Below are 23,956 nucleotides of genomic sequence, written 5' to 3' on the forward strand. Positions count from 1 at the left end.
ACACCTGACATTATTTATGTTCTTGTTACATTCTAGGAGGTCCAGGTCATATTTGGCAAGTAAGTTATTTAAAGCACCGCCATAATTATTGTGCGGGAAATGATTATATACACTTGTTTCCCTTCCCGAGTACTCCTCCCTGTGGCCACATGCCCCCTTGAGTGCGTGGTTACATGTTTTGATGTTGAAGTCTCCTACCCATAGGATTGCAGCTGGTTTGGATGTACTTGATAAGGTCACATCAATGGCCTGCTCTATATCAGAAATGATCATTCCCCGTTTGTGCCCCGCAATATTATTGTAGAAATTCACTACTATTAGATCTCTACATCTGCTATGGACCATGCGCAGAACGGAAGCGTGCTCTCCTAATACTACATGATCGCTAACACTAAACTCGGTCAGTGCGGTGGATATCAAGGTCACTAATCCACCCTTGGCTCTACCAGCCTGGGATGCCACAGCCTGCACACTAAAGGAAGTATATCCCTCGACGTGTACATCTTCCCTGTCCCAGGTTTCTTGCAGACAGATTATGTCGTAACCCTGTTTAATAAAGTCAACCCAAATGGGAGTGTTTACCTTAGAAGCTATCCCAGCTATATTCCATGTAATGACCCTCAGGTTCTCTTCTGAAGCTACATGTGGTGGATCGGTAACTGTTATGACTGAAGATGTTATCGGGTTCTCCAGTTGATTTTCACCGGTACATATAATTGCGTTTATCAGGGTTGGATCATTAAAGTTTGCTACAGCGGTGTCTGTTGGAGATTCCTCAACTGTATTAACAGCCATCAACCTAGGTTCCTCAGTTACAGATGACTCAGCAACGTGAGTATCCCCTAGTCAGTCATTTTCATCTAGGGAGTTGAATATCTGAAATCTGTTAGATGTTGGGACTGCATATTGGCCATAAACGCTAGTTCCTAACCCAGGGACATTAGGGTTATTTAAATAATTGGGGTTTGGTGTTCTGAATAAGTTCAGTGGTTGCTGTAGTACATATTGGTTATTTGGGTCATAAGAAATCATAGGGTGCCCGACTGGTTGCACTGGTGCCTGCTGTACAGGTGGGTGGGGCATGTTTATTGATCTGGGGTGTTTAAAATTCTGCACGGGAATTTTAAATCCCACCTCATTCCTGTAAAAGTAGTCCAGTGGGAACAGGGTAGTGTTGTAATCATTTTCTGATGGGATCGGCGCATTCAAGATGGAATCCCTTGCCCATTCAGTGGTCTTATAATTTATGATTACGCAGTCCCCACTTATTTCCTTTTTACTGGGACCCACCCACCCTACCCTTTGGGTTGAGAGGATCTGACTTGCCCCTCTTAGGGGGAATCCACAGTTGTGGACAAGCCAGTGCAAAATTTTGTTTTTGAGTGTTTCGTTATTTTCGAATTGAGAGGGCTTAAGTTTCGGGACATTAGCGAGAATTGCCACATATGGTCTACTTTCTGGCGGGAGATTAATCACTGCAGGGATGATGTTATTATAGTAGCTGCGTGCTGGTGGATTCCCGTTTACTGGGGTATGACCCGTTGCCTCTCTACCTCTAACCCCAAAGGGCCCACTTGTGGTGTTACCTGGGGTATAGGTGTGTAGGTTACTGGACTTGCCGGTAGCTGCCGTGGGGGCCACATTTCTGGCGGGAGGAACCTGTGTGTTAGTTGTATTAGTAGCAATCATATTGTCCTTATTCATAGGAGATGCGTGCAAGGGAGTTGGAGTGACTTGTGAACCCAGATGTTCAAGGATGTCTAACTTAGCTAGACCTAATTTCTCCAAATTTTCCACTTTTTTACAGATCTGCTCAAGTTTGTCAGTTAGAGGAGCAATAAGGAGCTTCATAGCATCCACAATGTGACACATTAGGGACTCCCCATTGAGTATGATTGGGTTAGAATTGCCTCTTGGTCCCAAGTTTGGGCTTGACTGTGGTGGTGGAGGCTCTCCTCCGTTAACCTTCTCTAATAATGGCGAAGTTGCCTTCTTTCTCCTGCCCCTTTGTTTCACACACACCCTACTTGGGGCCAGTAGTTTTCTATTACGTGTGCGTCTAGATCTACGGTGGGTAGAGCCGTGATCAGTCGTACTATCTACACAGCTATTATTGGGTGAGTCAATTGTGGGGATGGGATCTTCAGTGTCGCAGGAAATCAGAACTGCGCTGGTCTCAGGCGCGTTACTGAGCCCCGGTGCCCCAGCCGGTGTAACATTAATCTGTAAATTTGGGGTTAGGGACAACCGACTTTCCCTATCTTGAAACACTGCAGGAACTATGGGATGATCTTCCACACGGGTTGGCTCGGCCCCGGGAAGACCCGTGTAAGATTGCATTAGTATAGAGTCGTTTGATAATGATGTCACATTTATGTTATTTACATTGTGGTCTTCGGGTTGTGATATCTGCTGGATTAAACAGGCACTAGGTGGTAAGGACAATCGTCTCTCAGTATTTTCAATGGCGTTCGCCACCACCACAATTGTCTGTTGTAGCATGCGGTCAATTGCAGTTAAAGTTGGTAGCGGAGTTTTTACTGGAGCAGTATTCCTTGTGACAGAGCGTGTATGGATAGGCGTTTTTTTGACCATGGTCTTAACATTTGACGTGGGCTCCAAAGGTGCGATTTACAGTATGCTTATTGATCAAGTGTGCAAATACCTTTTGAATGGGCGGCGGATCGGCCAGGGGGTAATGCCCAGCCCAGACTCTTCAGGCCTCTGAGGGCCACAGAGGGCCCGCCCTTTGCCCGGGCTTAGCCCCGGGCACGGCCCCGCGCGAGGTCCCGCGACGGGGGAAGGCCAGCCCCTTTAACGGCGCCTCCGGGCGCTAAGCCTCAACGCGACTTCCGGGCTAGTCGCGGAGGCTTCTGGGGGCTGTAGTCTCTACTCCCCCGCTCTGCGGCAGTCCCGGTGTTAGAGGGCTGCGGCGGGGGGAGGAGACAGCAGGTGCGGTGGAATCAGGCAGCAACTGTCGATCAACAGGTCGCTCGGGTCCCCAGGCAAGGCGAGGCTGGAATCAGGTCGGGATCCCCAGACAGCGTACAGCGTGCAGGTAGGCTCGCGCTCAAAAACGCCACCAAACGCAACAGGCTTAGGCACACACCCGCTCCGCCGCAAGGCCAGCCCCTTTAACGGCGCCTCCGGGCGCTAAGCCTCAACGCGACTTCCGGGCCAGTCGCGGAGGCTTCTGGGGGCTGTAGTCTCTACTCCCCCGCTCTGCGGCAGTCCCGGTGTTAGAGGGCTGCGGCGGGGGGAGGAGACAGCAGGTGCGGTGGAATCAAGCAGCAACTGTCGATCAACAGGTCGCTCGGGTCCCCAGGCAAGGCGAGGCTGGAATCAGGTCGGGATCCCCAGACAGCGTACAGCGTGAAGGTAGGCTCGCGCACAAAAACGCCACCAAACGCAACAGGCTTAGGCACACCTGTGATGATTTAAAATTCCTATTGTCTGCTTCCAGGAATTTCCAATACCGTACAGCGACCTCCTTTCTTTTAGGTCTAATATCCTGAAGAGAGGACTCAGATTCCCAAACCCCCCATCTCCATCTTCGAGGCCATAAATCAGGCAGACAGTGCGCATATTTAAGCCTGGATAGACTATCTTCCACTCTCGCTCTAAGGACTTTCCAGGGTAACATCCCTTGCATTGTCATCAGATCACCCAGGAGGTAATTCCAGCGCGCCTTAGTGGACAACTCACCCGATCCTTCATACATTATGGGGTTCTTGGGGAGTCCCATATTGGTGTGAAGTCAGAACAATATCCTACAATAAGCAATTTTCTCACCCTGCACCAGAGAAGGAGTGCAAACCTTAGAACTTTCAGTCGCACCTTTTAAAAAGATTCAGGGGCACTGAAAGCATACAGAAACCCATCAGCGCTCACCCCCCTAATCATTTCTTCCAATAATCTTCCCCAAGTAGAATTATCAAGTTTTCTAATAACATCTGGATATTCTTAAACTGGACCGCTATAGAATACATACATAGATCCAGGAGAGCCAGCCTTCCCTTATTAAGCCTACGCCTAAGCTTTTACCATGCCATTCTGGCACCCCTAGCAGTCCAAATAAAACGAACTATTTTCCCCTGGATTTTCTCTATTCTCAATCTTGGGAATGTAAGGGGTATGCAATTAAAGAGATATATTAACTTAGGAAGGATTGACATCTTTACTAAATTAACGCAACTGGAAATTGTTATGGGCAAGTTCTTCCACCTAGAGAGCAATACATCGACCTCCCTGGCTACCATTTTTAAGTTACCCAGGGGAACTTAGCCCACCTGATTGACAATCATGATCCCTAAGTACTTTATCTCTGAGCAAACCCTCTCAGTCCACCCTTCAACATTCCAGCACATTCTTTCCATTTTAGAATTATTTACCAAGTACCATGACAGGGCTCCGAATTCCACAACCAGCTGCTCCAATCTTGACATGGCGATATCGGGGTCAGATGTATAGATTAATAAATCGTCAGCGTACAGCATATTCATACTGCTATACGCTGTTGAACAGAAAGGCACAACCTGTCTATCTGCCCTTAACTGTTGTGCCAGAGGTTCAATATAGATATTGAACAACAAAGGTGGCAATGGACAGCCTTGCCGCGGTATACCAAAACTCCTTGTCAAAGAACCAGTAAAAATTATCTTGGCCGATTAATTTTCATATAGCTTCTGGATGATTAATATAAAACCAGGGCCAAACTCCATGGCACCCAGGACCTCCCATAGATATGACCAACAGACCCGATCAAACGCATTAGCCGTGTTTATCGCGACTATGGCCAGGGAAATCAAACAAGTCGTGGTGAGGTCAATTATGCCTATCAGTTGTTGCTTAAGCTCCTGGATTTGTCTCCTTGGGATAAACTTCTTCTGATCCACATGGATCAGCTGAGGGGTCAGCTTGGCAAATTCCCCAGCCAAAATACTCATAAAGATGTATAGTCTGCATACAGCAGGGATATTGGTGGATAAGAATCTGCTTTCCTAGGATCCTTAGTGGGTTTTAGAACCAAGACAATTGTGGCCTCTTTCCATGTTCTTGGGATCAGCCCTCCCTGCTGGTATGTTGAATTGTACAAGACCTCCCAAATTTGAATCAGTTCTTCAATTAAAAGCTTGTACACATATACAGGCAAAGCATCATGGCCTGCAGCCTTACCATTTCTATTCTGGAGTAGATATGTCCTAATCTCTTCCTTAGAAATAGGGGCATCCATAGCTTCACTGACCTTCATTGTAAGTGTTGGAGTTTGCACTTTATCTAGCCAGGCTCTAAGCAGCTCTTGGTCTGGGTGGACCTCCTCTGTGTATAACTCAGCGAATAGATACAAGGCAGGCTTGCATTTTCCTAGCCTTATTAGCAACATCCCTGTTAGACCTGACATCATTGGCTTGAGTCTCTCCTCCATTTTTTTCTGTTTGCCTCCCTTGTTTTACGATGTTTTGCTGGTATATGCTTTGGGCACTGTGCCACTGCTGATCAGTGCCACAGTGCAAGTGCTCCCTATGTTAAATTGATGTATCGATTGAATTCCATGTTTGGCTTATTTGGTTTACTGTCAGTCCCTAGTCTAGTGCACCAGGAGTGCCAGGGCTTGTAAATACAAATGCTGCTCGTGGGCTTGCAGCACGTGTTGTGCCACCCACAGGAGCGGCCTAGTAAAAGTATGTCTGAGGGTCTGCCATTGCCAGACCCACGTGCAGTCTGGTACTATCACGCTGACTACGCAACTACACCTACTTGCCAGTCCCCAAACCTTCCCATAACTTCACGTTAGTCACCCCTATGGTAGGCCCACAGGCAGGGTGCGTTGTAAGTATAAGGTAGGACACGCCTGACCAAGTTGGCATGTCCTAATAGTGAATTACAGCCATCTTCGTTTTTCACTATTGCAAGGTAACCTGCTTTTCATTAGTTAGAATGGGCCGCCGGGATTATTAATGCTATAATCCTTGCTGGCTCGGGGAGCATGGTGCAATGGCGAGTTTGGTATCCCTGAACTCGGGGTTTAATTACGCATCCATTGGTGTGGATGGTTTTTGGACTCTGGGTTTGAAAATAGCACTTTTAGAAAGTGTCTATTTTCTTGTCTAACCATTTCTGGTTTCTGCTGGTTTTACGTGTGTGTGACAGGAGCTGGGTGGCTCCAGAGGTCTGGATGAGTCAGTGTGGGATGAGTGGGACATTTGCGTTGAGAGTAGGGGGAGAGTAGTTGCTGATAGCCTGCCCTGCCTGATACAATGCTGGCTCCACCTCCTGCCAAGCGGCTGATGGCTCTGTGCCTGCCATGGACGATCCGAGCCCCACCTCCTACCAGGAGGCCGATAGCTCTGCTCCTGCCAATTACAATGCTGGCTCCACCTCCTGCTGGGCGTCTGAGGACCCAGCCCTGCTCAGTGAATAGGCCAGGTGCCTCTGCCCAGCTCCACCCACAACAGACCCAGGATGTTGGGACATCTCCCTGCATGGACAAAGGGATCAAAGCCAAAAAGGGGTATAAGAGAAGGACCCCTGAACCATGAATTTAGATCACTTCTGGCAAGGAACCCTGAAACCAAGGACAAGAAGCCTGCTGATCCAAGGACTTGCCTACCCCTTCTGCCAGTGTGCTGTTTGCTGGGGGGAATCCTGCATTGCTTCTTTATTTTTGCCAAGGAACCAGGAGAGAGGAACCGTGTGTGTACTCTCACGCTTTGCTAAGAAAATCTCCAAGGACTGGAAGAGTGCCAGTCTCCTGTTGAAGTCACAGGGCTAAAGGACTTCATCTGCTAAAAGTGCTATTTGCTGGAACCTGTGAATCCAGCACCTCTGAAAGAACCAGCAATCTCGACGCCGACAGACGTCGCCGAATCCAGCTCGACATAGTGAGTAACGGCTCCAGTGTCCCGCTTCCTCGACGCCGGCCGCCGGACCTGATCGACGTCAGCAGCAACGCCAGTGAGTAGTGAGTTCGGCTCCAGCTCCAAGGGACCTCGTGTCTGCACCGCTGCTGATCGCATCGACCTTCGTGCCCTCTCGACGCCGTGAGCGCTGCTCACTCTTGCAACAGCATCATCGACATCGACGACTACTGAGGCCTGATCGACACCGAAGACACGACGCCGGATTGCTCGACGCCGCTGATCATCGTGTGCTTCATTCTCCTAAGGTACTGTGTTGTTGGGGGTCCGTGTGACTCCGGGCTCGACGTAGCGCTCCTCGCGGTCGACGCCGAACCTTTGGATTAACTTCACCTCGACGTCGTGTGACTCCCGTGTGGGTTACATTGTTGCTAAGAACTGTGTTTCCAGGAAGAAGAGTTGCTTTGATACGAAAAGACTTTGTGCTAAAGAAGAAACTACATTTGAACTATATTTTCCCTTCCAAGAGTATTTATTAAGATTGTGTATATGTTTGTCGTTATTTGGTCTTGTGCTAAGCCTTATATAAAAATCCTTATTTTTATAATACTACTGTGTCGTGTCCATTTGTAGTGTATTCACTTTATTACTGTATGTGGTCATAAATGCTTAACACACAGCCTCTGAGATAAGCCTATCTGCTCTGCCAAGCTACCAAGGGGGTGAGCAGGGGTTATCAAAGGGTGTGATCCCCTTGCCCTGACTAGAAAAGGTGTGTCCCTATTTGTCAGAAGTGCATACCTCTGCCAACTAGAGACAGCCGGTTCTAACATTGGTGGTCAGCGGTGAGGATTTGAACTTTGCATTTGTGACCCATGTGCAGTGGTTAGTGAGCGCTACATAGTGAAAGCAGACCATAGCGCAGCCACAATCTAATTTGGAAGGATTCTATTTTTGTTCTCCGCTTTTCTGAAACTTAATTTTTCGAACACTGCCAGTTTTGACCATGAGTGACACCGGAGTCACTACCCCTGTTGTTGTTGTGGAGGAATTTGATAGAGCGAAGATAAACGTCTACAAATTGGAGGAGCTGAACTCCTTTTGCAAACAGTTTAAAGTTCCTACCAAAGGCCTCAAGATTAAGGAAAACTATCTCAAAGCAATGGAGGCCTGGTTAGAGTCCAGAGATCCCACTGATCCGGTGGTGGTACCGCCAGTGGAAGGGGATGAGGAGGCGCCAGTGAATGGGCCTGTGTCCTCTCCCGGTAGCAGTGTTTCCTCCAAAGGTCTTTCCCCTGAAGAAAGAGAAGAAAGGGCGAAGGAGCGTGCATACAACATGGAAATGGCAAGGCTAAAGATAAATGGGCAGTTGGAGCTAGAAAATGCAAGAGGTAGGAGAGAAGCCGATTTGGAGACAAAAAGGTTGGATTTTGAAAGAGAGAAGTTAGCTTTGGAGCGTGATACCAAGTTGAGGGAATTGGACATCCAAGCTAAGAAGTTAGAATTGAATCCCTCTGGTGGCAGCATCCCATCTGTACCTGCAGAAAGTAGGTTTTATTTTCCCAAAGATGTGATAAAAGATTATCAAAGGAATGAAGATATTGGTCAGTGGTTTAAAGCGTATGAGTTAGCATTGTTGGCCCACCGGGTCCCTGAGAAGGATTGGGGAGCGGGGTTGTGGGGTCGCTTTGTGAATGAGGGAAGAGATACCCTGTTAGACATGCCTGTTGAGGATAGGATGTTGTATGCTCATATGAAAGATGCTTTAATGTTGCGGTATGGCCTAACCCCCGAGAAGTACAGACAAGCTTTTAGAGAATGTAAGAAGTTGCCTGGTACGACGTGGGTTGAATATGTGTCTTATTTTTGCAGAGCCATGGATGGTTGGGTAAAGGGCAGCAAAGTGGAAAGTTATGAAGCTCTTTATGATTTGTTTGCTTGGGAGCATTTGTCTAATAACTGTTTTCCAGAGCTGGGCCAGCACCTTATTGATAGCAAGATATCTAACTCTAGAAAACTTGCTGAGGAGGCGGACCGCTGGGTCAGTACCAGGGTCCACAAGGGTTCAGTGGGAGACTCAGCCAAAGGTGGGCAGGGTCCCCAGCAGAAGAGTGGGGGGACAAGGGCAAACAGAAGGAGTCCCCGAAAGGGCCCCAAAGTAATCCCCAAGGGAACCAGGGGAAGGGTTCCCAGCCTCCCCTGAGAAGAAGCCAGGGGCCCGACGGGTAAACCTGTTCATAGGGGCCCCCTGACCTGCTACGTTTGTGGGCAGGTGGGACACCAGTATTATGACCCCCAGTGTCCCATGAAGAATTTGAATGCACCGCCGCGTGCACCCCCCCGTCAGTTGGCGAGTGTAGCCCTGGGAGGGGAAGAGATGGTTGTCCCTGGCGGGAGGGGTCCCGCAGAAATGTCCCTGGTCTCGCTAGGAGACATGCAAATGGTCCCTCCACCCCCTCTGCCTAGTAACATTAGCAAATATAGGCAGTGGGTGACCATTAATGGCCATAGAGTGGAAGCTCTCCGAGACACCGGGGTGAGTGTGACAGCTATCAAGTGTCACTTGGTGTCCAGAGAGCAGGTGGTTCCCCACGCATTCTACCCCATGATAGCTGCTGACAACTCCCAGAAAGAGTGTGAGGTAGCTCAAGTTTCCTTTGAATGGGGGGGAGTTTCAGGTACTCTTCAGGTTGCTGTGAGGCCCGCCATGCCTGTTGATTGTCTCCTGGGCAATGATTTAGAAGACTCCCCTTGGGCTAAGGTGGAGAGGGAGACGCATTTGAAAATGTTGGGTGTGCCAGAGTGGGTGTGTGCAACCACTCGATCGATGACAGCAAGTAAGGGTGTTGATGGGGTCCCGGAGCCTGAAAGTACGGCCCAGGACCCAGCTGTGAAGAGAAGAGGCAGGAGGTGTGGGAAACCGGCCCCCGTAGTTCCCGTGGTCCAGGAGGAGGTAGACCCTGAGGGGGATGCCCTGGAGCCCACAGGGGAACAGGTTGCTGAACTGGGAGACCTGCCCGAGCTGACCCACTGGCAGCAGGATGGTGGTCCCTCCAGGGAGGAATTCTGTGCGGGACAGAAAGTGTGTCCTTCTCTTGTGGGTATGAGGCAGCAGGTCTCAGCCCAAACCTCAGGTGATCAGTCAGGGTCACATTTTGTTTACTGGAAGAACAACCTCCTGTATAGTGAGCCTAAGGCTGCTGAGCCTGGGTCAGCCCGTGTGCTGGTGGTACCCCAGCGCTTCAGAGCCTTCCTACTGGGTTTGGCTCATGACGTTCCTTTAGCTGGACATCTGGGGCAGGACAAGACCTATGACAGGCTTGTCACCCATTTTTATTGGCCTCAGATGCGAAGGGATGTAGACATCCATTGTAAGACTTGTCACACTTGCCAGGCAAGTGGGAAAAGCGGAAGGAAGCAGAAGGCTCCCCTCCAACCTTTTCCAGTGGTCAGTACCCCCTTTGACCGGGTGGAGATTGACATTGTTGGGCCCCTGGACCCCAAGACAGCCCTGGGCAACAGGTTTATCCTGGTCTTGGTGGACCATGCCACACGGTACCCGGAAGCCATCCCTCTCCGAACAGTGACAGCCCCCGTGGTGGGACGGGCACTGATGGGTGTTTTCTCCCGGATGGGGTTCCCCAGAGAGGTGGTGTCAGACCGGGGCACCAACTTCATTTTCAACTATATGAAGTCTCTGTGGAAGGAGTGTGGGGTAACCTACAAGTTCACCACTCCTTACCACCCTCAAGGTAATGGGTTGGTTGAGAGATTCAACCATACCCTTAAAGGCATGATCATGGGTCTTGAAGAACCAATGAGGCGGAAATGGGACGTCCTCTTGCCATGCCTGTTGTTTGCTTACCGAGAGGTGCCGCAAAAGTCTCTAGGGTTCAGCCCCTTTGAGCTTTTGTATGGTCACCCGGTAAGAGGACCTTTGAGTCTGGTCAAAGAAGGCTGGGAGCAATCTCCCAGGAAACCTCCCCAGGATGTATACAGTTACATGCTGGCCTTTAGGAACCAGACTCGGCGCTTCAGAGATCTTGCTCAGGCAAATCTGGAGGCCAGCCAGGAAGAGATGAAGTGGTGGTACGACCGGAATGCCACTCTGGTTGAGCTTCAGCCTGGTCAGGAAGTTTGGGTCATGTCCCCTGTGGAACCTTGTGCGCTCAAGGACAGGTGGACTGGACCGTTTAAGGCTGTGGAGAAGAAGAGCGATGTCACCTACCTGGTGGATTTGAAATCTCCCAGGAACCCCTTGAGGGTCCTGCATGTCAACCGTTTGAAGCCCCACTTAGAAAGGTCCGAAGTGGGCATGCTCCTAGCTACAGATGCTGGAATGGAGGAGGAGAGTGAGCCTCTTCCTGACCTCCTGTGTGCTAAAGAGCAAGATGGGTCAGTGGATGGTGTTGTCCTCTCTGACACACTGACCCTTGAGCAGAAACAGGATTGTCACCAACTGTTGGGACAATTCCCTGATCTGTTTTCCTTGGTTCCGGGTGTCACTCATTGGTGTGTCCATGATGTTGACACCGGAGACAGCCCTCCTGTCAAGCACAAGGCTTACAGGGTGACTGACAAGGTCAGAGCATACATTAAGGAGGAGGTCTCCAAAATGTTTGCCTTAGGGGTGATTGAGTCCTCTAGCAGTCCTTGGGCCAGCCCAGTGGTCTTGGTCCCGAAGGCTGCAGCGCCTGATGCTTCACCAGAACTTCGGTTCTGCGTGGATTACCGAGGACTCAATTCAGTCACGAAGACTGACGCGCACCCCATCCCCAGAGCTGATGAGCTCATCGATCGGTTGGGAGCTGCCCGGTACCTTAGTACGTTTGATTTGACGTCTGGGTACTGGCAGATCGCCTTAACCGATGGGACAAAAGAGAGGTCAGCATTCTCCACACCAGATGGGCTATACCAGTTCCGGGTGATGCCCTTTGGGATGAAGTATGCCCCTGCCACCTTCCAGAGGTTGGTCAACCAGGTCTTGGCTGGACTGGAGGATTTCAGTGCCGCCTACCTGGACGACATCGCAGTGTTCAGCGCCAGCTGGGAGGAACACTTGCGCCACCTCCAGGAAGTGTTGTTGGCCCTGCGCAGAGCAGGCCTCACAATCAAAGCCAGTAAGTGCCAGATTGGGCAGGGTTCTGTGGTGTACTTGGGGCACCAGGTAGGGAGCAGCAAGGTTGCCCCCCTACAACCCAAGATTGATACCATCCTGGCTTGGGCGCCGCCCAAAACCCAAACTCAGGTGAGAGCCTTCTTAGGTCTCACGGGTTACTACAGGAGGTTTGTCAAGGATTAGGTTAAAATTGTGCACCCCTTGACATCGCTGACTTCCTGGAAGCAGCCACGAAATGTGATCTGGACTGATGCCTGTCAAACGGCCTTTGACACCCCGAAAACTGCAATGTGCACAGCACCCATACTCCAGGCACCCGACTTTTCTAAGGAATTTATTGTCCAGACGGACGCTTCAGAGCATGGCGTGGGAGCTGTTCTAGCTCAGGTGAATGAAGAGGGCCGAGACTTGCCTGTAGCCTTCATCAGCTGGAGGTTACTTCCCAGGGAAACGAGGTGGAGTGCGATAGAGCGAGAAGCATTTGCTGTGGTCTGGGCGCTGAAGAAGCTAAGACCCTACCTGTTTGGGACTCACTTCCGGGTTCAGACAGACCACAGGCCCCTCAGATGGTTGATGCAGATGAGGGGTAAGAATCCAAAACTGTTGAGGTGGTCCATTTCCCTACAGGGGATGGACTTTACGGTGGAACACCGCCCTGGTACAGATCACGCCAATGCTGATGGTCTGTCCACATTTTTCCGCCTTAGTGATGAGGACTCCCGAGGTCAAGGGTAGTTCTCCCCACATTTCAGCTGGCGGGGACACGTGTTAGACCTGACATCATTGGTTTGAGTCTCTCCTCCATTTTTTTCTGTTTGCCTCCCCTGTTTTACGACGTTTTGCTGGTATATGCTTTGGGCACTGTGCCACTGCTGATCAGTGCCACAGTGCAAGTGCTCCCTATGTTAAATTGATGTATCGATTGAATTCCATGTTTGGCTTATTTGGTTTACTGTCAGTCCCTAGTCTAGTGCACCAGGAGTGCCAGGGCTTGTAAATACAAATGCTGCTCGTGGACTTGCAGCACGTGTTGTGCCACCCACAGGAGCGGCCTAGTAAAAGTATGTCTGAGGGTATGCCATTGCCAGACCCACGTGCAGTCTGGTACTGTCACGCTGACTGCGCAAGTACACCTACTTGCCAGTCCCCAAACCTTGCCTTAACTTCACGTTAGTCACCCCTATGGTAGGCCCACGGGCAGGGTGCGTTGTAAGTATAAGGTAGGACACGCCTGACCAAGTTGGCATGTCCTAATAGTGAATTACAGCCATCTTCGTTTTTCACTATTGCAAGGTAACCTGCTCTCCATTAGTTAGAATGGGCCGCCGGGATTATTAATGCTATAATCCTAGCTGGCTCGGGAGCATGGTGCAATGTCGAGTTTGGTATCCCTGAACTCGGGGTTTTATTACGCATCCGTTGGTGTGGATGGTTTTTGGACTCTGGGTTTGAAAATAGCACTTTTAGAAAGTGTCTATTTTCTTGTCTAACCATTTCTGGTTTCTGCTGGTTTTGCGTGTTTGTGACAGGAGCTGGGTGGCTCCAGAGGTCTGGATGAGTCAGTGTGGGATGAGTGGGACATTTGCGTTGAGAGTAGGGGGAGAGTAGTTGCTGATAGCCTGCCCTGCCTGATACAATGCTGGCTCCACCTCCTGCCAAGCGGCTGATGGCTCTGTGCCTGCCATGGACGATCCTAGCCCCACCTCCTACCAGGAGGCCGATAGCTCTGCTCCTGCCAGTGACAATGCTGGCTCCACCTCCTGCTGGGCGTCTGAGGACCCAGCCCTGCTCAGTGAATAGGCCAGGTGCCTCTGCCCGGCTCCACCCACAACAGACCCAGGATGTTGGGACATCCCCCTGCATGGACAAAGGGATCAAAGCCAAAAAGGGGTATAAGAGAAGGACCCCTGAACCAAGAATTTAGATCACTTCTGACAAGGAACCCTGAAACCAAGGAGAAGAAGCCTGCTGATCCAAGGACTTGCCTACTCCTTCTGCCAGTGTGCTGTTTGCTGGGGGGAATCCTACATTGCTTCTTTATTTTTGCCAAGGAACCAGGAGAGAGGAACCGTGTGTGTACTCTCACGCTTTGCTAAGAAAATCTCCAAGGACTGGAAGAGTGCCAGTCTCCTGTTGAAGTCACAGGGCTAAAGGACTTCATCTGCTAAAAGTGCTATTTGCTGGAACCTGTGAATCCAGCACCTCTGAAAGAACCAGCTATCTCGACGCCGACGGACGTCGCCGAATCCAGCTTGACATAGTGAGTAACGGCTCCAGTGTCCCGCTTCCTCGACGCCGGCAGCCGGGCCTGATCGACGCCAGCAGCAACGCCAGTGAGTTCGGCTCCAGCTCCAAGGGACCTCGTGTCTGCACCGCTGCTGATCGCATCGACCTTCGTGCCCTCTCGACGCCATGAGCGCTGCTCACTCTTGCCACAGCATCATCAACATCGACGACTACTGAGGCCTGATCGACACCGAAGACGCGACGCCGGATTGCTCGACGCCGCTGATCATTGTGTGCTTCATTCTCCTAAGGTACTGTGTTGTTGGGGGTCCGTGTGACTCCGGGCTCGACGTAGTGCTCCTCGCGGTCGACGCCGAACCTTTGGATTAACTTCACCTCGACGTCGTGTGACTCCCGTGTGGGTTACATTGTTGCTAAGAACTGTGTTTCCAGGAAGAAGAGTTGCTTTGATATGAAAAGACTTTGTGCTAAAGAAGAAACTACATTTGAACTATATTTACCCTTCCAAGAGTATTTATTAAGATTGTGTATATTTTTGTCGTTATTTGGTCTTGTGCTAAGCCTTATATAAGAATCCTTATTTTTATAATACTACTGTGTCGTGTCCATTTGTAGTGTATTCACTTTATTACTGTATGTGGTCATAAATGCTTAACACACAGCCTCTGAGATAAGCCTGTCTGCTCTGCCAAGCTACCAAGGGGGTGAGCAGGGGTCATCAAAGGGTGTGATCCCCTTGCCCTGACTAGAAAAGGTGTGTCCCTATTTGTCAGAAGTGCATACCTCTGCCAACTAGAGACAGCCGGTTCTAACAATCCCCAATGGGGTTGATAACAAGTCCCCTGTTGTAATTTTCCCGACCTATCTGCCCTTGCCTTCCAAGCTAAAGGTGCACCGCTTTCTCTCCATACTCAAAACTCCTCATACACCCTGATTGCCAACGTTCCCTACACTTCATATCCAACTTAATCTTGTAGTTTAACCTCATCTCTTCCAAATGACTTAATAGCTCCTCCCTTTCTACTTTCAACCTAAGGCCCTACTGTTGGAGATCCTCCTCTAAAGCTCCCACTCTATCTTCCATTCGTTTAAGATCCAGTCTCTCAGTCTTGCTCTTTAAGTGGACCAAATTTTGCAACACCTCTCTGATGAATGCCTTTAAATTGTCCCAGACAACTTCAAAAGAGACTGACCCTACACTATCAAGAAAGAAACCTACAGTAGCCTTTTTTTAGAACCTCAGTTACATCAGGATCTAAGAGAATGGTCCTTTTTAATGTCCACCTTGACATTAGAGAGCGCTTGTTATTCAACCCCCCCCCCCCCATTATTATTGCTATCCTTAAACATCATACCGGGACCTTTTTTCAACATTCTACTCCATCTTACTGCATATATATGGCTACGTGATATGGAAGGAATGATTTTTTTCCATTTTTCCCTCTGCTACCCAACCTGTTCCCTTCACCATCCCCAACCCTGTGCCTCTATCCCCATCCCACCCTGGGGGAACCCTCTCATAGCTTTTAGGCATGGTGCTTAATGAGCTCCTCCCAGGAGGAACGATCATACTTAAATACGCGTGATAGGAGGCTCATCTCCCCGACCCACTCACACCCCTCCAGCCGCCCATGACACAATACGTCCTCCTGGTTAAAATTCAAGAGCTCACTCCCTTTTTAATGAGATCAATCAGTCCATCCACTTCTTCTACCGACTGGCATTTGTACTTATGTTTGTTCCACCTTACCCAAAGCATTGCTGGACATTTCAAATGTGTCTTAGCCTTAGTCGATGGGTTTGGATCGAGGTAAGCACCATCCATGATTATGAGTAATGATTGTGAAGGCGGCGAACCATTATTTTAATTTCTTTGAGACTTCAATTTTTGCTATTTTTATTTGTGAATTTCTTTCATCAGTCTTTTACATATTTTGGTTGCTCTCACCTGTATACATGATCTGATCTGTTAACCCAGATTTGTTCTACTTTTGTTTGCTAAGTATTATTCAGGATATAGTTGAGTGTTAGGAAAGTACATGCTCCTCATCAGAGGGTTTTAATCAGCCGTCCTCGGCCCTATCTTAAGTTTCATGATTGCCAGTCATTTAGGGCCTTCAATGTGATTTACTTTTTTTGAACCACTGTTAAATATACTCATGAAAAATTATTTCCATGAGTTCATTTAGGATATTACCTCACTTTTGACTTTGCCAGTGCTTGCCTATCTTTCACAGCTCATATCTTAAGATAATGTGCCGGTCTTACACACACCTAGAGTTCAATTTGGATTAAATTATTCGTGCGACGTATGTTCGACAATTTTGAGCACAGCAACTTTTCTTTCCATGTGCAATCTAGACATGAGCTTCTCACCCTTGCTTCCAATGACATGCAACCCTTTCTCTTCTACCACAAAACACCACTTCCATCTTGTCATTTGGTGTGTATTCTGATCTCTACCCTGCGGCATGAAACAAACGCCTGAGCAGATGCACAACTTCAAAATATAGTTAAGGTTGCTTCTTTATCACATTGGTCGAAACAACTGACTTTTTTTAAGTATGCACAGACTGGAGATTTCTATTTTAATCCTACATTCCTCACAGGTGTTTTACGAGAGCCCTCGAAATACTTTCTTTTGTGACAGAGTGGCTAATAAACTCATCTCATGAGAAATCACATTTCTGGGTATTCGGTTAACGGCGGGAGTTTAACTCAAAATTTACTGTAGATTTCAAGTTATACAGAGCTCGCATTCCTAATTCAGTGGGAAAGCATTTAGATTAGGTCGTTGTGATTTAAATGCGCCCTTTATTTTTTATGACTCTATTAAGGTCTAATAAATCCTCTTTTCTCCTTCCTAAAAAGATTTGCCGCCCTTCAGTTCCGTCTATTAACACATGTAAGTTATTTCACATGGAACTGACCCAGTGGTGTATCCCACCGTTCCATCTCATGATGCATTTCCATCTCGTGGAAGCCCCCTTAAATTATCTTCAGAGTTTAAGATATTGCAGCTCCCCAAAAATACTATGCAGAAGTTCTGTTTCAAGGAGAATAAGATATGATAACACCCCAATATTTCTAGCGAGCAATTCCATCTCACAGGGAACAGAAAGCCTACCATGGCAGTACCACTAGAAGCACTGGAAGAGGGTTGCTGTGGGAAGCTGGAGGGCAGAGTGTTAAATTCCAGGTGACGAGCTCCATATGCAGTCATTGAGCAGGCATTTCCATAAGGAGTTATCAAGTAGAGCTTTCTTTACTAAACCATTTTGACCAAGTCTATAGTTCTAAATTGACTACTGGGTTTAAGAGGCATGAGTGGTCATCCTTACACACAGCAAGCAGTGTGTAATTAATCAAAAATAAGTACAATGTCCAAGGTTTTCCTTAGGGTGTCACAACCAGTGTTTCTGAACACAGGGATTACTGCATTCCAAGGGCCTCATTTATGAGGTTTTGAAATAGGGTAGCGCCGCAAGGAATCTTACTGCGCTGCTCTACATCAAAACAAAAGGGCAGGAAACATTGGGGCATATTACCAAGCAATAGCGATAATTATCGCTATTGCTTGGTTAGCGGGAAAAAAATATCTCCGAGCACCGAGGATTTTTACCGCTGAGATACCTTGATATTATCAAGGTTTATCTCAAAAGCGGTAACAATCCTGCGAAATGCATGAATATCGCTGAAAAATCAGCGATATTCATGCATTAGCGTGACAATGCTCTTAGCCATGTTATCCACCCTCCATTGGATAACATGGCTAAGAACTGCTTTTAGCAGGCGTTAGCTTTTGGAGATATTCGCTCTTAGCGCGAATATTTCCAAAAGTTGTTAATAGGAGTTAGAGATGTTAGCGACTGTTTCCAGTCGCTAACATCTTGGCACGCCCACTTTGCATGTCATTAGCGATAATTATCGCTGACATGCAAAGTGGGCCCCTAAATGCCCGCTATCGCCTACAAGCTGTCGCTAACTGGTGTTAGCGACAGCTTGGTAATAGGGCGATAAAATTATCGCCGCATTAGCGGGAAAAAGTCCCGCTAATGCGGTGATAATGCCTTTGGTAATATGCCCTATTGTATCTATGTGATATGGCACTTTCCTGTCCATTTCCCCACCCACAGCAACACCCATGGAATGCCCCTCTCAAGTAGTTTTCTGCATGAAAGGGACACATATTTATAAGGCCATGAAAAGCCATATAAATATGCCATGGCACATTGCGCCACTGTAACGTCAAAAAAATGACATTCTGGCAGCGCGAAAGTGCTATTAGGGCACGGTGGCGTGGAGAGGAGTGGAATGGCGTAGAATAGAGTGGGGTAGAGTGTAATAGCTTTCAGTGGAGTAGCATGCAGTGTAGTGGCATAGAGTGAAGAGGAGTACAGTGGAGTGAGGAACAGTGTAGTGGCATACAGTAGAATAGCGTACAGATGAGTAGTGTACAGTGTAGTTCCATAACGTGGAATATTGTATAGAGAGTGGGATAGAGTGGACTGGCATAGAGTGAAATAGCATAGAGTGGAGTGGAATTAAGTGGACTTGCGTAGACTGGAATAGAGTATAGTAGAGTGGAGTGACACAGAGTGGAATAACAGAATGGAGTAGTAAGAGTGGGTTCACGTACAGTGGAATATCATTGAGCGGAGTTAAGTAGCATAAAGTGGAGCAGCATATAGTGGAATGGCACTGGCTGGAGTGGCATAGAGTGTAGTTGCAAAGAGTGGAGTGTTATAAAGTGGAGTAGGGTAGAGTAGAGTGGTGTAGAGTGGAGTGACGAGCAAAAGAATAGCCTATAGTTGAGTGACGTACAGTGGAGTGGCATGGAGTGGAATAGCATAGAGTGTAGTGTTGCATAGTGGAGTTGCATGAAATGGAATAGTGTAGATATGATTGTCATACAGAGTAGTGGGGTACATTGGAATGGCTCAGACTGGAATGTTTTACAGAGGAGCAGCATACAGTAGAATTGCGTACAGTGGAGTGGTACACAGTGTAGTCATATAGAGTGGAGTATGATAGAGTAGACTGGGTGTAATGGAATACTGTACAGTGGAGTGGTGTGCATTGGAATGAGATTCAGTGTAGTGGTGTACAGTAGAATAGTGCAGACTAGAGTGGTGTACAGTGCAGTGGCATATATATGAGTGGCATAGAGTCAAGTGTTGTAAAGAGGAATACAGTAGAGTTGAGTGTTTTTTCGAATGGAACAGCGTAGAGTGTAGTGGAGTAGACGGTAGTGGTGTACAATGTAACAGCATACTGTGGAGTGATGTAGAGTGGAGTGGTGTAAAATGGAGTGGTGTACAGTGGAAAAGAGTAGATTGGAGTTGCGTAGAGTGGCGTGGCATGCAGTGGAGTGGCATGCAGTGGAGTAGAGTAGAGTGTTGTAGAATAAAGTAAGATTGAGTGGTGTAGAGTGGAGTGTCATACAGTGGAGTCGAGTAGAGTGTAACAGGTTTGAGTGTGGTGGCGTAGAGTAGCATAGAGTGGAGTGGTGTACAGTGTAATAGCATACAGTAGATTGTCGTAAAGTGGAGTGGCATATATTAGAGTAACGTAGAGTGGTGTGGCATAGAGTGTGATAGCGTAAAGTGGATTGGCGTAGAGTGGATTGACTTAGAGTGGAGTGGCATAGAATGGAATATGGAAATTAAAACAGATGCAGCGTCAAAGTGTGTGAACAGATTATGATGTAATGTGGCAGGAATATAAATTATAAGGTGTAAAGAGTAATTTTTGCCAGTAAGTGTGAATAGTGTAAGTAGTTTTAAAGTTATACATTTTTAAAAAATTAGGGCTCGATTTTGACTTTCACATTTGGAGTTGACCGCCGGACTGGTTGTTTGCCGGCAGTGGTCTTGCTGCGGTGGTCTACTTCGGCTCGCAGACTGAGCCTGAAGCCAATTCCCGCCACACGGCGGCACCTGCACTATTATGCGCACACTGTTGCCAAGCACACACTGCCCACACAACAGTGCAGTCGTAGGGGCACAACATATACCCCAGCCACAATTTCCAATGGGCTAACATGCTAGGGAGCCCTATTTGGGGCTCCTGTCCCGCCTTTCCGACAACCTTTGCATGGCATGAACCCCGCTACGAAGTATTAGTGGAAAGGCAACTTGTAATTCTGATGGTGGTGCCTGCATTGGCACTGCTGCCATACTCTGCTGCTTTCCTGACCACTGCTAGTGAGGGATCGATGATTCTGTTGGTGTCGGCCATCTTGTGGCAGGCTTGAGGTGGTCTGACTGCCCTGCTAGTAATAGGGCGGTTGGTCTGACTGCACTGCGTCAATGCACATTTTTCCCTGCAGCCCTGGGAATTTTGCACTCCACAGTTGCACATTTCTGCACTACAGTGCTGCATCACAGCTGTGCTTGTTCTCAACACCCCAGCCCCTCCTGTTTTGAAATGCTTGCTGCACGCAAACACACTGTGCGTACACAGATAAACAGACACACGATAGACTCAATACATGCATCCTAGACACCCATTACGAACACTCTTAAACTGCTCATTGTACACACACACAAATGAACACACAAATGAACACACAGGCACACTAACTATGGACAGAACTGTGACTCAATCACAGCACTCTAGACATGATCACTATCACTGCTCTAGAAACTCTTGCACACACCCTGCGTGTATACTCACACAGCCTGCATAATCCTTTCCCTTTACACACAGCTGCATATTGCACACACACGCACATACAAACCATGCATACACACCACTCAAGTGTTCTATATGCACATACACTGCTGCACACATGCTTGCACCGCCTCAGCTTCCTGAAGCCCCCACCCTCAGGGCAGTGCACAGATCGCTCCTGATTAATGGGGGCTTGTCCACAGAAGGTGCCAGTCTGCTGACGTCCACAATTAAGATCGTCTCTTGTCACTTCTGTTTCCCCAGAAGAGATTTTCAAACGGTTCACTCCGGGTGCACAACATGTCCCCCCGGGGTGGAGGTTCAAGCCTGCCGAGGTGGGCTGGGAAAGAGTGGCCATGCACCTCAAGGAGGCCTGGGGTTTACGAGGATACATAGACCACACTCCTAGGGGCTGTTAGTGGCTGAGGGAAATGTGAACCCTCCGTTGAGGATTTGGCACATTCTAAGCCTTCGGGAGAAAGGGACAGCATAAATTCCACCTTCAGGTCAGAAGGGTCCATTCAAGTGCAAGTCTCAGGGTCATGTCTCCAAAAGGCATTTAACACTGCACTGTAGTTCACACTTGCCTCATTTGTCTTACCCTCATTGGGGGTCCCTGAGCTGCAACATCAGGTTGAGTATCCTTGGAACTTCTTTAATTGGCAAACCGGGCTTTCACAATGCCAGGACCCACTCACTCATTTTGTGGCAGCAAAAACTGAGAGAATAATCAAAGAGTCGGCACCTCCATTTCATTTAGACCAATGACACCGGGTGGTCATAGTCTGTGTTGTGGACACACTTGAAGGTTCATGTGTAACCCATGTTACTGTGACATTTGCACCAATCTTTTCACCACCATAGACCGAATGGCGTAGGTGTCCCACATTTCCATCAAAGGAAACCTAGTTATAGAGGCATTGTAAAACAACCTTTCAGATTTCACAAGTATCATCAGTTGAACCTCAGGGTCTTCCTCTAAAACTATGGAAAATAATTCCTTCCTTATTGTACCCACAGAAACTATTAAACCCAGCTACACCTATATCTATGTGCAATGGGAGGCTTCTCAATAGGAAATGTGTCCCCATGATTGTGTCTGACCCGAGCTCCTGGCAACAATCTCTTCGACAGGGAGCCATCACTGGTATTCACTGGCACATCATGCCAATGATGGCGCGCATGAGTGTGCCCAGTCTTGAGTCTTATTCCTAGCCGTGCCGTGGGGACTCATGTTGCACCTTAACTGTGTGACACAGTAATGGTGAGACGTTTCTGGGGTTGCTTGTGAGAGCATTCAGGGATGACATGGCTATTCAATTCATGTTGGTCTGTTCACTCTGCAGCAGGGCCAATATTGATTAGTATGCCTGGGATGGCCCAGTGAGGAGAAAAACAATGCAATGGAATGTGACTGAGATGAATTCAGACATGGCTTCCATCTCTTTTATTTGTACCTGTGGAAGCTGACATTTTGTACGTAAATTTACCTCATAACAAAATAGAAATGTGGTTTAATATCAACCTAGAAAATACATGTCAAAATAGTGGAGCGAGAGAACGTGTTTTATTAAACGTGCAAAAAGTGAAAATGCTGCTTATTCCTGCAAAAAAGCTCCTATTTCTGTTGTTCTTTCACAACTAGGCTCAAATACGTTCTTGATTCCTTCCTGCCCCTTTAATAAAATAATCACCTTTTTGTAAATGCTGAACTTACGTTATAACTGAAATATAGAACTTGTGTTCTTCATGGAATGTGCTGTATTTCTTTACTTTCTCACACCATATGACTTCATTATATTTTAGATTGTTTCCTCTGCCACATGCTTATAATTAACAAGTATATTAATGAACCAAAATGCTCACTGTAGGTTTCAATTCAATGCTATTTATTAATGTTTATTTTCATAGAGCAGCTCATTGTTACACAATGGGACACTGAATAGCTAACAGAGTAGGCTTGCAAAGGTTCTTATGAGAACCTTTCTAGATGTATCTTTTTGTAATACAATGTAGCCACATTCAAATTACTATGTGGCGACATGGACGTTTAACATGGGAATCGAGGAAGATGACGACAGACCATCAGAAGATCCTTTCCTATTGGTTAGATTTGATTCAGCATTTATAGTTTGCAACATGTTTTGTGATTTATGAGATTCACGGTCACACACTCCCTCCAGAGAAAAGAAATAGATAGGACCACAGACAGTTATAGGGTGGCCAGCAAACGACTTATCAACAAGGGCACTGTGCTAGCCCTGGGCTTTTCGCCTGAAAAAAATTGATATCATATGGGTTAGTCTAATTAGAGCAATGGACAAAACCCAAAACTAAAATACACAGATTGTATTTGGTTGCCACACAAAAGCCCGGGTTTTTAAATAGTGTTTATAATGATATGGAGGGAGGTGTCACCAGCAGCGGCCGGTATATAAGGGCGTTGGAGCGGAAATCTGCCTGTTTCCTGGGTGCTTGGCAAGGTCAAGTTAATTCTGGCACAATAAAAAACATCTAATAATTCCTTATGTGCACCCCACGGGCCACAGCATACAAGGTTTAATCTCATTCTCACCCTCTCTTCGAGTATCAGGCAACCAGGCACATTCGGGAGGCGAAATGCACAGGTGTAAGTCTTCACGTATTTATGCTGGGCTTTGTTGTGAACAGCCCTGGGGCTGGGGGCCTCACACATAGGGTAGAGTTCAGGTATAGAGTGGAGCCTGTAACATCACTGTGGAAGGAAACCTGGGCACGTTTGGCTGCAGCCCATTGCGAGGCTGCAGCTAAGTCAATCACGGTAACTGCGTCTGCAACGTCCTGACGTTGCTTACACTGGGCCTTTTGGCCTAGCTACAAAAAGAAAACGAGCACAGAGCCTACTTTAAATACCAACGGGCTGTAGCTTGTCCTCTGCCTACCTGCCTTCAAAGAAGAGATCTGTGAGCCCAGCAGCCAGGAGCAAAAATCTCGGCAGAAGCACCTTCGAGAACTTTTTCTGTTCCACTTGAAGTCCAGGTGATGGCAACATACATGTGAGTGCTACACTTTCAGACAC

The sequence above is a fragment of the Lissotriton vulgaris genome, chromosome 11, assembly GCF_964263255.1.
Source record: "Lissotriton vulgaris chromosome 11, aLisVul1.2, whole genome shotgun sequence".
Lineage (NCBI taxonomy): Eukaryota > Metazoa > Chordata > Amphibia > Caudata > Salamandridae > Lissotriton > Lissotriton vulgaris.